Raw genomic sequence first — 12,814 nt, 5'->3', positions numbered from 1 at the left:
GCTCCTTGGGAAAAACTCCAGAATCCAAGCAGTCATTGATCAAATCACACAGTGGTACAGCTAAAACATCAAATATTGACTTCAACACCACTGTTGAGATTCCATAGATGTTAGGATTTTTTGAGCTCTTGTATCCCTTGACTATTTTTATCAGGTCTGCAGGGGAAATTCTCTCCCACTTCACAAAACTGCAAGTACTGACAGGAACATGATTTACTGGGTCATCAGGTGAACTGGTGAGAGCCTCCACTATCCCAGTCACCGAGTGAATAAAGAAATTGTTGAAGTCATCAGGACTTGCACCTCCTGACAGTACAACCTTCCTGCTTTTGGAGCTGTTGATAACATTCCAGGCTGCCTTGCATGGGTTTGGAACATTCATATGACCCTCATTCCAGATACTCTTTGAGTTGACAATATCCTGTTGATATATCTTCTTCAGTCTGAGGTAAGCTGAATAGTACTTGTTTCTATCCTCTGCAGTTACGGCATTCTTGTACATATTGTTGGCAATAATAACAAGTGTTCTAATACTAGCCAAGTCTGCTGTATATCATGACTTATCAACATGACTGAAGGGTTCATTTCTTATCCCCAGTAAACCGTCTCACTCTTTTTGGGAAGAAGTTGTCAAACATACTCATGAACCTCTGGAAGAAATTACTGAAAGAAATTCCCGGATCACAATCAATGCAGAGACTCCAGTTGACTCTCCGAAGCATTCCAACAAAAACAGGTAAGTTGTTTACATCAATTCTCCTATGTGTGAACCTGTATTTACAGAACCATTCAGGATTGACTCTTTCTGCTCTGGACAGGCCAACATCTATAAGCAGGGCCTGATGATCTGCCACAACTGGTTCAATCACTTCAACAACATAGTCCCATGAATCCAGCGTTGTTGCAACTGTATCCAAGCAAGCGGTTCCTCTAGTTGGGGCCCTATTGCCGATGATAAGACCATAGCTCCTGAGAAGAACTGTGAATCGATTTTCCAAATCACTAGACTCATCCAGATGTATATTAAAATCGCCACACATAACTATCTGGTACTGTAGAGCATTCAGATGACCTAGACAATCCTCCAACATGTCAAAAAAAGAATTGATATCACCATTTGGTGATCTGTACACAGTTAAAATTAATAGTGAGCAACTCGAATACAACACTGCAGACAGTTCAATGACAGAGTCTGCACTAAATCTTTTTAAATCAACAATTCTTACTTCAGACTTTAGTTTCTCTTCCACATAAACAGCAGTACCCCCACAACTCATGGTATCCTTGCAGTGTATACTTGACAAACCTAGACTGCTAGTACTGTGATAGAACTCAGTTTCTTGGTGCTTGAGCCAATGCTCACATATGCACAGAAAGTCAGGTGACACCTCCTCACACAGGAGTTCGAGGGACTCAAGCTTGGTGCGTAGACACTGAACATTTAAGAAACAGATCCGCAGGTCCTTTTTTTTGGTTGCACTTGTCACATTATTTAAGTCATTGAATTGATTGGAAGGAGAAGGTATTGAACACATTAATTTTTCTTTTGGCCGTCACAAAATCACAATTATCTTGACGTCACAACCAAGCTAACAACAATGCATTGTTCAACAACAATGTAAGTTAAACACCACAAACACTTACACAAAAACTCAAAAAAGTTTTCTTTAATTTCTTTACGATGCGTGACGTCAAGATGGGCGGATTTGGCTGTAAATGTTGGCTTCATCGACTTTCAGTATGAATATACAATGAGCCGTGTCTATTCTATAACTGGTCTAAGGTCTGTCTATTCTATAACTGGTCTAAGGTCTATTTTATAACTGGTCTAAGATCTGGCCCAACAACAAATCACACTCCTTCTCCTTATTGGAGGTTATATTGACAACCGATTGTGGGCTAGTTGCTACACGTGTTATTTTGTGTTGTGATGTGTCTTGTTTCGTGATTTAATATAGGCCTATACAAAAATATTACAAACTCGGTTCGTGTTGTGTTTCTGGATGTAAATCCAACTACCTACGGTAATAATATTAAGTAATAGATATTTTTTTGTTCTTTTCCAAAAGACAAACGTTTGAGAAAGTCATGGATTAGAAGACAAATTCATCTTGATCATTATTTGTTGTACATTCCAAGATACGATTGTAGGCTAGTTGTGTTAAAAGTGTTCTATTACTGTATTTTCGTGTCAAGCCGTGTCTCTTTCATGATGTTATACATACAAAAAAGAACAAATGGGTCGTTCGTGTTGTGTTCCTGGATGTAAATCCAACTACGGTAATTCAAGTAACATATCAATTTTTACTTTTCCAAAAGACAAAAGCTTAAGAGACTTTTGGATTAGAATAATTCACCGTGATAATTTTGTTGTCAATGATAAAACAGTAGTGTGTATCAATCATTTTGAAACTCGTTTTGTAATTAAGGAAGACATTTTTCCTGTTGTTAATGGTGAACCCATTCGTGTGCCACGGAAAAAGCCCAAATTAAGTAGTGACGCTTATCCCTAAATTTTTCCAATCCTACCACACAGTATCTCTTGGCAAGGAAAGGAAAGACCCCAATGTGCACGTACAAGAGCTTTTACAAAGAGATGAGGAAAGTTTCACTAATTGGTGCAGTAATGATATAATTTCAGATTTCGATTCATTTAAAAATGAAATCATGAACAGACAGTTCAATCCATTTCTGGCTTTTGACAAAAATACTTATGTACTTTTTATTAAAATAGAAGATAATAACTTTAATGATAGTCCGTGTGTACCTGTTAGTTTTAAAGTGTCTGATAATTTTGATGTAAATATATTTTTTTAAATCTGTGCCTGCCTCTGGAAAACTTCAGATGGATATTGGAGTGTGAGGGGAAGAAGGAATTATTGAAATGTGATAGGTGGAGTAAGCTTGATAACTTGGTGAGTACCCTTTCAAGTTATACTTATAATGTGCCCCTTGTTGAGAAGGGAATTCTTTTGATCAATAGTTTAAAAGAACATTTATTGATAGATGAAGAAGTAGAGAATACCAACCAGATTAAATTTACTTTGGAGCAGCTTGAGCTGGCATTTGCAAAGCAAAAGAGATATTCACTAGAACTTCTTATCTGGACTGCAAATTTGTCTTATTCATATCCGGGAGCATATGAATCAGTAAGAAAAACATGCATGATGTCTCTCCCACATCCTATTTACTTGAGACAATTCCTAACAAAGATTGGTCCCAGCACTTCTGTAATAGAGCCTCTACATGAAATATTTTTAAAAGAGCAGGCATCACTTTTGACAGAAGAAGAAAAAGTTGTTACTGTTTTACTGGATGAGATATATGATAAATTCCAAATTATCATACAAAGCAGGAAAGATAACAGGTGTTGCCACTAATTCATCAAATACAGACTCTGCTACTACAATTCAAGCTTTCATGTATTCATCTATTCATTCACATCACAAAGAAATAATAAGCCTGTTTCCAGTTAAAAACATGAATGCTCAGATTTTGTTCAATTTAACTACTGAAATTTTGAAATTGATGTTTGAACTAGAGATTCAAGTTACAAAGATTATAATACATATACAACATGCAGAAATAAGACATTACTGTATGCAAATGACCTTAAGAGAAAGGTCACGTCCGCATACAGGAGCACCGGACAAAACAAGCGTTGAATTTAACTGTTAGTTCTATGAAAAATAGAAACCAAATACACATACACATACACATACATATATATATACATACATATACCTGCACATATATATGTCTCCATAGTAATAGTTTAGATAGATTTATATGGAAATCATTAGATATAATTATCGTATGAGCGTGATATTATGTACATCATTTTTGTAATAGTCCATGTGTATATTATATAATGTTGTTTTGCAAGAGGACAGTGTTCTGAACATACAATGTGCACGAAAGTTAGATACATTAGGCAGTGACAGAGTACATGGCTTCCAATCCTTCTGTGCTAATTGAAAGAAGCCATTTTTTCAGATGCAATTTCATTTTTATTATTTTATTGTGGCAGTTGAAAAGGGTTTTCATTGAGGAAGGTAACTGATTGAAAAATTTTGGTGCTAGAAAAAGAAAGGTTTTTTAAATAAAGTGCTGTTTGGCCAGACACCCCGGACAAACAACCCATCAGCCTGCCTCGTACGATAAGGGCCAGTAACTGAATCACAATAATCAATAGTTACACCATCATTACCGCTCACTAAATAGAAAATTGACAAGACTTTATGCACATACAAATGTCTTATGGGGAGGATACCAAGTCTACAGAAAAGGGGGAATGTATGATCGTGGCGACCCACTCCTGCTACAATCCTTATGAGTGATTTTTGGAGTTTGATTATAGGACTCATAATTGAATAGTAGGTGCCACCCCAACAGCTCAAACCATAATTAATTCTAGAGTGAGCAAATGAATGGTAGACATCTTTTAAAGCTTTAAGATTACAAAGACCCTTTAATTGGTACATAGTTCTCAGGTAGAAATGCAATGACTTTTTCAAGTACGAGATATGGGCTTTCCATGACAAATTTTGGTCAAGGAAAACACCCAAATATTTGACTGTATTCTCACCTTTAACAATTGGGCAATTACAATGATCAGAGTTACAAATGCACGTATGCAGTTGAATGGGCTCCGCAAAACTTAGACTGCCCATAAGACTGAACAAAATGTAATTGGTTCTCTGAACATTCATTGAGAGCTTATTGCAGGTGAACCATAATGTCAATTTATTGAGATCATTTTGTATATCCAACCGAAGATGATCTAATGTGTTTGAATATGCCAGGGCAGTGTCATCAGCAAAAGCTGTTATCTGACCTTTGAATTTACCCCTGAACAAGTCATTGATGTAAACCAAGAATAAGATGGGTCCAAGGACAGAGCCTTGTGGCACTCCATAGTGGATTTCCATCAGATTACTAGTTACCTTTTCAATTCTAACAGCTTGCTTTCTACCCTGCAAAAAAGATCTCAGCCACTCCAACGCCACCCTCCTAATGCCCGCCCTCCACAACTTATGAAGCAGTAATCTGTGGTTAACTGTGTCAAATGCCTTACTGATATCAATAAAAAGGCCCGCACATCCCCTATTCAGACCAAGATGAATAGTTTTTAGAAAATTTTGCAATGCATACGCTTGAGGTTCTGTCTAAAACCAAATTGTTGTTTTGAGAAGAAATTGTGAGAGTCCAAAAAATGCAATAATCTTTTTTTAATCAGCTTTTCAAAAACTTTTGATAGAGTAGGTAAGAGAGAGATTGGGCGATAGTTACTTTTTGAGAACCGATCTCCCTTTTTGAAAATTGGTATGACAGTAGCAATCTTTAAGATGTCTGGAAATTGACCTGAAGCTATAGATAAGTTGAACAGATGAAGTAATATTTTAGAGAAATATGGGAGATTATCTTTTAGTATTCTGGCTGTAATTATGTCAATTCCTGAGCTCTTATTTATTGAAAGATTTTTATAATTTTACAAAGTTCGGCCTCACTTACAGGAGCCATGAAAATACTCTTAGTACAATGTTCACTCTTAAATTCATCGGAGTACTGCTTGATCAAATCATCTGATATTGGAGGACAAGACTGCGAAAGCCTTTCAGGCACCTGAATAAAGTATTCATTGAAGATGCCTGCTACTGTTTTACTATCAGTTATAACACTACCTTCTTCATTCAAATGAAGTTCATGGTTGACCTTACTATCCCTGGGCAGCAAGGAGTGAAGAACTTCCCATTTTTTTTGGGATTCTTATCATATTGATTCAGTTTGTTTGAATAATAGTTATATTTAGCCTCCTTCACCCATCGTTTTACATTATTTTTCATATACAAAAATTTATTTTTAATTAAGACATTATTCAGATCTCTTTTATGTTTTTTATAGAGTTTATCTCTAACAGCAACACTATTAGTTAAACCAGACTCATCCAAGGTTTATCAGCTTGAGATTGGTGTTGTATTTAATGCGCTTAGTAGCCTTTTTCAACATACTACCAACCAATTCGTAAAATTTGTTGAATGCCTCATTTGTATCATCCAGCTCATAGACACTTTGCCAGGACTGCTGCCTCAACATTTCACTTAGCAAATTATAGTTAATTTTATCAGCTTCCAATACCTGTATATTTTGTTTGCCTCCACTAATTGGCAATACACCCGCTATGGCTCGGTGATCTGTAATAAAGTTTTCAATCACAGCAACTCTGTCAATGATAAGATGAGTGGAGCGATAGGAAAAATGATCAATGCAGGTTGAGGAGAGGCCGCTAACCCTAGTGTTAACGTCTATAAGCTGCTCTAGACCATGACTATTTAAGCACTCTAAATATTCGTCAGCGATAGCATCATTCAAAGTAACATCCAGATTAAAATCGCCAATGCAAACTAAATTCTTTGCATTTATAACATCAAGTGCAGAACTGAAATTGGATATAAAAGATCGACGATCACCAGAATGTAACCTATAAATACCCAGAAGTGTAAAGCTGAAATTCCGATAAATACAATTTAGCATTAAATGCATCACAATTCGCAATAACGCACCTCTGCACCACAGCATACATAGATTTATGCACAAAGCAAACAATTCCACTAGCTCTTGACAGAGGATCGAATGATGAAAAACTTTCATACTGATCAATTTGGTAAAACATAACATCACTATCATTATTCAACCATGCCTCACTTAGCATAATTATGTGAGGCTTTTTGATCAAGCCATTGAGATATAACAAGAATGCATCGAAATTGGAATTGCAACTACGGATATTCTGATGATAAATGATAAGGCCAGTAGATGTTGAAAAGTAAGCATTAACCTCAGCAACATCACTCAGCAATTCAGCAACCGTCATGAAGGAGGTAATCAGTTACATGAGCATACATTCTTATCACACATAAAGTATGATTGACAGATCAAAACGGCCGGCAGAAGGAAGGGGTTGCTCGGTATGACAAAAGCTATAACGGGGGAAAAGGAGAGGAGTAGGAACACTGCAGTGTCCGCAGTGAAGGAGGTCTCTGATGGGAATAACATTCCCGATTGCCACAATGTGTCCTCTTGTGAGTCTTGGATCTATTTACTGGAGTCAGTCACCGGGTCACTATTCTCGGGAACCGGGTGTTTTACGGGGGTCCAGATTGAACTTGGAGTCGTCGGAAAGGCCTTCCCCAGCCTTTCTCTAGGTCCTCTTGCGATTCCGAAGCGAATCGGCAAGCTGCGGGAGCCCGCGCACAGGACTTCTCTTCCAATCACTAAGTCCCAATCCTTGGGCACTGGGTGTCTTCCTGGGGTCCGGATCGAGCTCGGAGTTCTCATAAAGGCTTTTCCTAGCCTTTCTCGAGGTCCTCTTGCGATTCCAGAGTGAATCGGCATGCTGCAGGAGCCCATGCACCGGACTTCTCTTCTGATCACTAAGTCCTAATCCTCGGGCACCGGGTGTCTTCCTGGGGCCCGGATCGATCTCGGAGTTCTCGCAAAGGCTTTCCCCAGCCTTTCTTGAGGTCCTCTTGCGATTCTGGAGTGAATTGGCAAGCTGCAGGAGCCCGCGCACCGGACTTCTCTTCTGATCACTAAGTCCCAATCCTTAGGCACTGGTGTCTTCCTGGAGTCCGGATTGAGCTCGGAGTTCTCGCAAAGGCTTTCCCTAGCTTTTCTCGAGGTCCTCTTGCGATTCCGGAGTGAATCTGCAAGCTGCGGGAGCCTGCGCACCGGACTTCTCTTCTGATCACTAAGTCCCAATCCTTAGGCACTGGGTGTCTTCCTGGAGTCCGGATCGAGCTCGGAGTTCTCGTGAAGGCTTTTCCTAGCCTTTCTCGAGGTCCTCTTGCGATTCCGGAGTGAATCGGCAAGCTGCGGGAGCCTGCGCACCGGACTTCTCTTCCGATCACTAAGTCCCAATCCTCGGGCACTGGGTGATCTTCCTGGAGTCCGGATTGAGCTCGGGGTTGTCGGAAAGGCTTTTCCTAGCCTTTCTCGAGGTCCTCTTGCAATTCGAGGTTCCGGTGATGATGTACCAAGATGTAGTCAGGTTTTAACCGAAACCTGGCATGTCGCTGCTGGTTGAAACAGGCAGGTTGATGCCCAAACTCGTTGAGAAAGTCAAACAACACTCGTCCAAGTGCATGTTGAACTGCGGAGCTTCCAGTGTCTGAGATTAACCACCTTTAACCTCAGACACAACTCCCGGTCATCGAAGGTTTCGGAGTACACTCAAAGCACGAGATGTACTATGCTGCTAGCTGCGCGCTGCTTCCTTCACTCTCTCTGTTGACCGCTCACACTGGACACCCGAACTAGACTGACTGCCCACCAGCCTTTTTCGAGCCTCCCTCAGTGGCTGAGATGGAGGGGAGTAAGGATGCGCATCACCACTGAGCGGTAGCCCAGCGGCTAGGCTGCTCGTTGACCTCTGTGATTCCAACAGAGATCCAAGCATCTTATAACAAGCCCTAAACTCAATTTCCCTCATTAGTTACAATATACATCGTGACACACTGTTCCTACTAAGGGAAGGGGGCAAAAGAAATGGGAAGGATGGGGGGTTGAGGATGGAAAGGGTATATGGCTGACAGAATGTACAAAGACACTGAGTACATTCTGCCACCTCTCCGCCGGTCATAGAAGACCGAGCAATAACTGAGCGCCAGGTTGGCTCCTCGCTGCGCCGTGATGGGGGGGTTGAGGATGGAAAGGGTATATGGCTGACAGAATGTACAAAGACACTGAGTACATTCTGCCACCTCTCCGCCGGTCATAGAAGACCAAGCAATAACTGAGCGCCAGGTTGGCTCCTCGCCAACCGGTGACAGTGCGTTGGCACCGACAAAAGAAAAACAGCCAGCTATCTGGCCATGTCCTCGGCCAAGCTTTTCCAAGGAGGTATTGTAGAGCTGCGCCGTGCTTTCACACTGCGTGGAGAGGCTGTGCTCTAGCACTGCAAAGGGGACGCCGTGCTTTCTCACTGCAAGGAGACGCCGTGCTTTCGCACTGCAAGAGTCGCCGTGCTTCCGCACTGCCAAAGGACACCATGCTTCCGCACTGCAGGATCTGATTGGCCCTGGTGTACAAATGAATATTCTCTCTAACCGAAACCAAGCACTCGTATATGTACAGGCTGTAAACTGTCATCACTCGTAAATGTACAAACATGGTTTGCAGTGATCAATCCAACCAGCTCTCATCACAATTCTAATGGCTCTTTTTTGCATTAATAGCACCCTATTCACACTCGCAGCGTGCCCCCACAGCCTTGTACCATATGCAATATGGCTCTGGAAAAAAGCAAAGTAAGCTTGGCGCACAAAACCGTCAGGCACACATGATACAAGCCTTCTAAGCAGAAAAATGACCCTACTTAGCCTTTTGCAGAGCTGGCTGATGTGAGCCTCCCAGGTCAACCTACTATCCAGGGAAAACCCCAAGAGCTTCACAGTACTCATGGCAATCCCAGAATTGAGGCTGAATGATAGCTCCTGAGTCTTGTCACTGTTAAGAGCCAGCTTATTTAGATCAAACCATTGAGACGCACTATGATACAGCTCCCTCACAGCAAGCCTGGCAGAATCTACGCTCTTATGATCCGCAAATAGTGATGTGTCATCTGTGAATAACAGAACACCACCATCTACTGAATAATATATATCATTTATTGAGATGAGAAAGAGCAAAGGTCCCAAAACTGATCCCTGCGGGACTCCATGTTTCAAGGGTGCAGGACTTGATAGTTCACCATTCCAGTCCACAACCTGCAACCTATCACTCAGGTATGATTTCATCAGTCTGACAGCACCGACTCCAAGGCCATACTTCTCCAGCTTTCCCAATAGAATATTGTGCAAGACACAGTCGAAGGCATGTGATAAATCACAGAGCAAAAGCGATGAAGATCTTCCATTCTCAAATGCCTCCAGGACTGATTGAATGAGAGTCTGCACAGCAGAGACAGTCGATCTTCCTCTCCTAAAACCAAACTGAACAGGAACCAGCAGACCATTATTCTCAAAATAGTTGTACAGCTGAATAAACAATACCGTATCAAAAATTTTTGCAATCACCGGGATCAAAGATATGAATCTATAGTTGCTTACACTGTCCAGAGCACCCTTCTTGTGAATTGGAACTGCTCTTGATATCTTGAGCTCATCAGGGAAAACACCCTCATCGATACACTTATTGATAAGGCATGCAAGTATTGGACTCAAGAAACAAATAATCTGCCTCAGAAAAGCCACACTCATTCCATAAATATCTTTTGCCTTTGATACACTAAAATCATTACTATGCTTACAACATCAGCAGGTGTCACATGGTTCCATTCAAAGTTTCCTTCTACAACTGGATACCCTGAAGAGCATTGGGAAGATCGGTTGCAATATTATTTGGAATATTATTCACAATACTCTCCACAGATGTGACATAGAACTGATTAAATTCACTGGCAGTTGTGAAACTTAGATCACCTTCTTCTGATTTAGGCTTATGTGAATTTATAAGACTCCAGCAGCCCTACATGAATTTTGAGCCTCTGCAATGAATTTTGCATTGGCGTTTTTCTTAGCCTCTCGCAATCTATAACGGTAATCCTTCTTGAGCCCAGTGCTAGTTCAACCAGGTGAGGCCTGATTCTAGCTGAATCATTTGTCATGGATACCATATCTCTCATTCGGGCTAGTTCAGGAGTGAACCAGTCTTTTACTTGTGGTACAGAATTTCCCTTCATAGTTGTGAATCTTTTAGAACTTAGCGACCTCATTCTTAGTGGAAGAAAACTTGAAACCATCCTGAGAGCATGAAAGAAACATTGAAAACCACCAACCGCCTGCATATCATAACAGATTCCAACCAAGAGTCAACCCAAACTCCCAAATAATTACAGAAAGTCTGACAATACCATCATTGAACACTCTGTAGAAACGTTTCTACTGGAACCATTACAACTTCCAACAACATCTGCCATAAAAGTGGCTTCCATGAGAATGTGTTTATGATCTGCAATCTGATCAACACTAACCTCAGCAACATAGCTCCAATGGTCCAATTTGTGAAAAAATTATCAAGGGAAGCATTACCTCTTGTAGGTTGCATTACTGCACTATACAAATTCAGACTTCTTAACAAATTCAAAAAACTGAGGATGCTGCCGACGTGCCAAGCAAATCAATATTGTGATCAGTTCCAATTATTACAAACAAACCAATATACTGAGACATCCACACATAATTCAAGCTGCTGCAAAAAACATTCAACATTTCCATTAGGAGAGCAATACATGCTTACCACAACAAGTGACAACTCCGGAATATGTTCCCAGCAAACTCAGCATGCATCTCAATACAGAACTCTTTGAGGTCTAGGGCGTTTGCCGACCATGCCATACTCTCTCGCACAAAAACAGCTACACCACCACTTGAAGTCTGCCTAGAGAAATGAGCTACCATCCTGTGACCAGCCAAATTGCTGTAGTATTCAATCTCATCTTCAACAAGCCAGTGTTCACAGATGCACAAAACGTTGATGTCATGCAGCTCACAAAGTAACTCAAGCTCACTAATTTTATTCCGCATGCATTGGACATTAATGGAGCACAATTTTACGTTCCTACCTGTATAAGTTTCATGATGTTCAATTGATCCCCTTCTGTGCTTGTCCATGGCTGTTATAGGTATATCAATGAGGTTTGATAGAGTCGCTGTGCTTCCACACTGCAAGTAGACGCCGTGCTTTCACACTGCAAAGGGGACGCTGTGCTTTTGCACTGCAAGAGTCGCCGTGCTTCCTCACTGCCAAAGGACGCCGTGCTTCCGCACTGCAAGGAGATGCCATGCTTTCGCACTGCAAAGGGGACGCCGTGCTTTTGCACTGCAAGAGTCGCCATGCTTCCACACTGCCAAAGGACGCCGTGCTTCCTCACTGCAGGATAGAGTCGCCGTGCTTCTGCACTGCAAGGAGATGCTAAACTCTTAAGCTAAAAAGGAATGCAGTGCTTCCACACTGCGAGAGTTGCCGTGTTTCCTCACTGCTAAAGGATGCTGTGCTTCCACACTGCAGGATAGAAGGGTAACACAGAACAAAAAAACACACAAAACACAGAAACACAAAAAACACAGAGACATTAAAGGTGAACAGCACCTCCAACTGGCTCTGAGAGCTCAAGTCACGCCCGCTGACTTGCCGGGAAACTGGCCCCTGCTTTTACACTAGGAAACAGAGCTTGTGCTCTGCTGGAGGGCTGTGTCTGCACACAGCAAGGCTTGAGGATTTTCGACCTGTCCGGACAAGTTGTGCTTGCCCACTGCAGGATAAAGGGTAACACAGAACAAAAAGCCAGGCTTTTGCCCTGCGAGCCATGCTCATGCACTGCGTGCCGTGCTTTCGCACTGTGTGCTGTGTTTTCACACTGCCGTGGTGCTTCTGCACCACAAAGGTGTGCGTCCGCGTAATGACAATCCAGACACACACTGACCAATGTGTCATGTTTGCACACAACATTCGGATGAGCTAGCAATCTGGCTGCAGTGTTTCCACACTGCTGTGGTCAAGCTCGCGCACTACCTTTGCCGGGCTTTCACCCTGCGGGCCGGGCCTTTGCCCTGCATGCCATGCTTGCGCACTGCGTGCCATGCTTGCACACTGCATGCTGTGCTTGCGCACTGCATGCCGTGTTTTCACACTGCTGCGGTGCTTCCACAATGCGAAGGTGTGCGTCCGCGTAATGACAATCCAGACACACACTGACCGATGTGTCATGTTTGCACACAACAATCGGACGAGCTAGCAATCTGGCTGCAGTGTT

Source organism: Nilaparvata lugens, chromosome 1 (assembly GCF_014356525.2).
Source record: "Nilaparvata lugens isolate BPH chromosome 1, ASM1435652v1, whole genome shotgun sequence".
Classification (NCBI taxonomy): Eukaryota; Metazoa; Arthropoda; class Insecta; order Hemiptera; family Delphacidae; genus Nilaparvata; species Nilaparvata lugens.
This window is presented reverse-complemented; position numbering follows the sequence as displayed.